The sequence below is a fragment of the Arachis hypogaea genome, chromosome 18, assembly GCF_003086295.3.
Source record: "Arachis hypogaea cultivar Tifrunner chromosome 18, arahy.Tifrunner.gnm2.J5K5, whole genome shotgun sequence".
NCBI lineage: Eukaryota > Viridiplantae > Streptophyta > Magnoliopsida > Fabales > Fabaceae > Arachis > Arachis hypogaea.
The window spans coordinates 70038042-70043152 of record NC_092053.1 but is presented as its reverse complement, the minus strand read 5'-3'; positions in this window follow the sequence as shown (position 1 = coordinate 70043152).

Here is a 5111-nt window from a genome sequence, read left to right as displayed (position 1 = left end):
ATTCCCCTCTTGGATTGGCCATGGTATCACTAGGAAATGTATGTGTGGGCATTGGTATTTGTTTAGACAAGCTCCCTACTTGTGCTTCCAATTTTAAAATTGCTGCCCCTTGATTTCTCATGTTAGATCTGAACTCCTCTTGGTTTGCATCTATCTTTCTTTCAGCCTGTAGTTGTCTCTCCAGAATAGTGGAAATGGTTCCTATCAGTTTGATGACAATTGTGTTATTGCAGCCTCTAATTTTGCAAAATTGCTATTTGTTTCACATGGTTGCATGGTTGAAGATGATGTATCTTGATGGTGGTTGTTGTGTGTCCGTTGGGTGGAGTGATATGATGCATTTTCTGAGTTGTGATAGGGTCTGTTGTTGCTTGATTGATGGTTGGGGTTGTGGTTGTTGTGTTGGTTAGATTGGTATGGTTTGTGGTCTTGGCTGTGGTTTTGTTGGTTTTTCCACCCAAAATTTGGGTGGTTCTTCCAACCTGGGTTATATGTCTTGGAGTTTAGATCATATGGTGGTCTAGAGGGATTGTTCACATAATTTGCCTGCTCCCATTCACATTCAGCTTCTGGTGCATCTCCTTCTTGTGGTGGTGCTTGAGCTTGGACAGCTGAGACTTGGCTTGTCTCCATCTTCTTTGTTAGGGCTGCTAATTGTGCTGCAATCATTTTATTCTGTGCCAACAAGGCATCCATAGAATTGAGCTTCAGCATTTCTTTCCTTTAAGCTCTTTCTGAAGCATAGAAGTACTCATTTTCAGCTACAGTCTTTATAACATCTATAGCTTCTTCAATGGTTTTCTTCTTATTTAGTGAACCCCCTGAGGAGTGGTCTATAGCTTTCTTTGCTTCATATGATAGCCCTTCATAAAAGATGTGTAGTTGAACTCATTCATTGAACATATCCGCAGGGCACTTCCTTGTCAAGTCTTTGAACCTCTCCCAGGCTTCATAAAGTGTTTCACCATCTTGCTGTCTGAAGGTTTGCACCTCAGCTCTCAATCTATTGACTCTCTATGGAGGGTAGAATCTTGCTAGAAACTTGTTCACAACCTCATTGATGAGCGGATAATTTATACGCTTTTTGGCATTCTTTTTAGGTAGTTTTTAGTATGTTTTAGTTACTTTTTATTATATTTTTATTAGTTTTTATGCAAAAATCACATTTCAGGACTTTACTATGAGTTTGTGTGTTTTTCTATAATTTCAAGTATTTTCTGGCTGAAATTGAGGAACCTGAGCAAAAATCTGATTCAGAGGCTGAGAAAGGACTGCAGATGCTACTGGATTCTGACCTCCCTGCACTCAAATGTGTTTTTCTGGAGCTATAGAAGTCCAATTGGTGCGTTCTCAATTGGGCTTGAAAGCTAACATCTTGGGCTTTCAAGCAATGTATAATATTTTATACTTTGCCTGAGATTTGATGGCCCAAACTGGCATTCAACGCCAGCTAGAAACCCTTTTTTTGGCGTAAAACGCCGAAACTGGCACCAGAACTGGAGTTAAACGCCCAAACTGGCATCCAAGCTGGAATTTAACTCTAGAAAAGGCCTATACACGTGTAAAGCTTAATGCTCAGCCCAAGCACATACCATGTGGGCCCCAAAAATGGATTTCTGCACTATCTGCACTTAGTTACGTATTTTCTGTAATCCTTAGTAATTAGTTTAGTATAAATAGCACTTTTTACTATTGTATTCATATCTTATGCCATTTTTCACATTTGGAGGCTGGCCACACAGCCATGCCAAGATATTTTTCTCTTATGTATTTTCTACGGTGGAGTTTCTACACCTCATAGATTAAGGTGTGGAGTTCTGCTGTTCTTCATGAATTAATGAAAGTACTATTGTTTCTCTTTCAATTCACGCATGTCTCTTCTCCAAGATATACTCTTATTCTTAATTCAGTTAAGTCAGAATGAAGGGGTGACCTGTGACAATCACCCACTATCTTTATTACTCGCTTAGCCAAGATCCGCGTGCCTGACAACCACAAGCGGTCTATATGATGTTCAACGTAGTCATTGGACGACAGCTGGAGTATAATCTCTTAGGCCTCTGGTTCGTGACTTTGACTTACATCTCCTGACAACAGAGCAGTCGAACTCACAGAGATTAGAACCTTCGTGGTAAAGGCTAGAACAAACGAGCTTCAAACTCACGAATGTTGGGTGCAGTGACAGTATGCAAAAGGATAGAGAGATCCTATTCCGACACAAGTGAGAACTGACAGATGATTAGTCGTGCGGTAGCTGTGCCTGGTATTCTTCATCCGAGATGAGAGATTCGACAGATGATTAGCCGTACAGAAGCCGTGCCTGGACCATTTTCACTGAGAGGACGGATGGTGGCCATTGACAACGGTGATCCACCAACACACAACTTGCCATGGAAGGGAGCACGCATGATTAGATGAAGACAATAGGAAAGCAGAGGTTCAAAAGCAACAAAGCATATCCAAACGCTTATCTGAAATTCCCACCAATGAATTACATAAGTATCTTTATTTTAATTTATGTTTTATTTATCTTTCAATTATCAAAACTAATAACCAATTGAATCCGCCTGACTAAGATTTACAGGATGACCATAGCTTGCTTCAAGCCAGCAATCTCCGTGGGATCGACCCTTACTCGCGTAAGGTTTTATTACTTGGACGACCTAGTGCACTTGCTGGTTAGTTGTACCGGAGTTGTGAAAAGTATGATCACAATTCTGTGCACCAAGTTTTTGGCGCCGTTGCCGGGGATTGTTCGAGTTTGGACAACTGACGGTTGATCTTGTTGCTTAGATTAGGTAACCTTCTTTCTTTTTTCAACCTTTGTTTTCTTTTCAAAAATTTTTTAAAAATATTTCAAAAAAAAAGTTTTCGAAAAAAATGTTCTTCCAAAATTTTAAGAATGAATTCCACCTTAGAGCTCCATAATGATATGTTGAAGCTTGGCTGGCTATTAAGCCATGTCTAATCTTTTGGACTGAAGCTTCCACTTATCATTGCAGCTATTGGAGGAGCCTTTGGATTCTCATTTATAATTCTGTGCTAAAGCTTGGCTGGCCATTTGGCCATGTCTAATTCTTTTGGACCGAAGCTTTAGACTAACATTGCATGAATCTTGGAATTCTTATTAAAAATTTTGAATTTCTTTTTTTCTTTTTCCAAAATAATTTCAAAAAAATACAAAAAGTTTAATAAAATCATAAAAACCAAAAAAATTTTGTGTTTTTTGTTTAAGTCTTGTGTCAAATTTTAAGTTTGGTGTCAACTGCATTTTTTTTAATTTAATTTTTTTAAAATTTTCAAAAATTCATGCATTATGTTCTTCATGATCTTCAAGTTGTTCTTGATGATTTTCTTTGTTTGATCGTTACATTTTCTTGTTTTGTGTCTTTTCTTGTTTTTCATATGCATTTTCAAATTGTTAGTGTCCCTAGTACAAAAGTTCTTAAGTTTGGTGTCTTGCATGTCTTTCTTTTCTTAAAAATTTTCAAAAATATGTTTTTGATGTTCATCATGATCTTCAAAGTGTTCTTGGTGTTCATCTTGACATTCAAAGTGTTCTTGCATGCATTATTTGTTTTGATCTTAAATTTTTTTGTTTTGTTTCATTTTGTTGTTTTTCTCTCTCCTCATTAAAAATTCAAAAGTAAAAAAAAATATATTTTCCTTATTCTTCTCATAATTTTTGAAATTTTGAGTTGACTTGGTAAAAATTTTTTAAAATTTAGTTGTTTCTTGTTAGTCAAGTCAAAAATTTCAATTTAAAAACTTTATCTTCTCAAATCTTTTTCAAAATAAATTTCAATCATATCTTTTTAAAATTTTAATTTCAAAATCTTTCTCTAACTTCTTATCTTTTCAAAATTTATTTTCAAATCTTTTTCAACTAACTACTTGACTTGTTTGTTTTAATTTTAAAAAGTTTACTATTTCTTATCTTTTTCAAAACCACGTAACTACTTTTCTACTTCTAATTTTCGAAAATCACTAACCACTTTTTCAAAAATCTTTTTCAATTGTTTTAAAAAGTTTACTAATTGTTTTAGTTTTCAATTTTCTTGTTTTTCTTTTTCAAATTTTTGAAACTAACTTAATTAATTAAATAAAAATAAAAATATTTTTCTTTTCCATCTTCATAAAATTTGAATACTCTCTCTCTCATTTCTTTCTATTTATTTTATTTATTTACTAACATTTCTCTTCTACTCGTCTAATAATTCAAACCCTCTCCCTTTCTCTGTGTTCGAATTCTTCTTATTCTCTCTACCTCATTCTTCTATTCTTCTTTTCCTCTGACACATAAAGAAATCTCTATACTGTGACATAGAGGATTCCTCTTCTCTCTTTATTCTCTTCTTTTTTATATGAGTAGGAACAGGGATAAATATATTCTTGTTGAAGCTGATCCTGAACCTAAAAGGACTCTGAAGAGGAAGCTAAAAGAAGCTAAAGCACAACACTCCGGAGAGGACCTTACAGCAAATTTTGAAAAAGAGGTAGACATGGCAGCCGAACCTGAGAACAATGGTAGAGATGCAAGGAAGATGTTTGGTGACTTTACTGCACCAACTTTCAACTTCTATGGAAGAAGCATCTCAATTCCTTCAATTGGAGCAAACAACTTTGAGCTTAAGCCTCAATTAGTTTCTCTAATGCAGCAGAATTGCAAGTTTCATGGACTTCCATTGGAAGATCCTCATCAGTTCTTAGCTAAATTCTTGCAAATCTGTGACACTGTTAAGACCAATGGGATTGATCCTGAGGTCTACAGACTTATGCTTTTCTCCTTTGCTGTAAGAGACAGAGCTAGGATATGGTTGGACTCACAACCTAGAGAAAGCCTGAACTCTTGGGAAAAGTTGGTCAATGCTTTCTTGGCTAAATTCTTTCCACCTCAAAAGATGAGCAAGCTTAGAGTGGAAGTCCAAACCTTCAGACAGAAGGAAGGTGAGTCCCTCTATGAAGCTTGGAAAAGACACAAGCAATTGATCAGAAGGTGTCCTTCTGACATGCATTCAGAATGGAGCATCTTAGGTATATTCTATAATAGTCTGTTTGAATTGTCCAAGATGTCATTGGACCACTCTGCTGATGGATCTCTTCATCTGAAG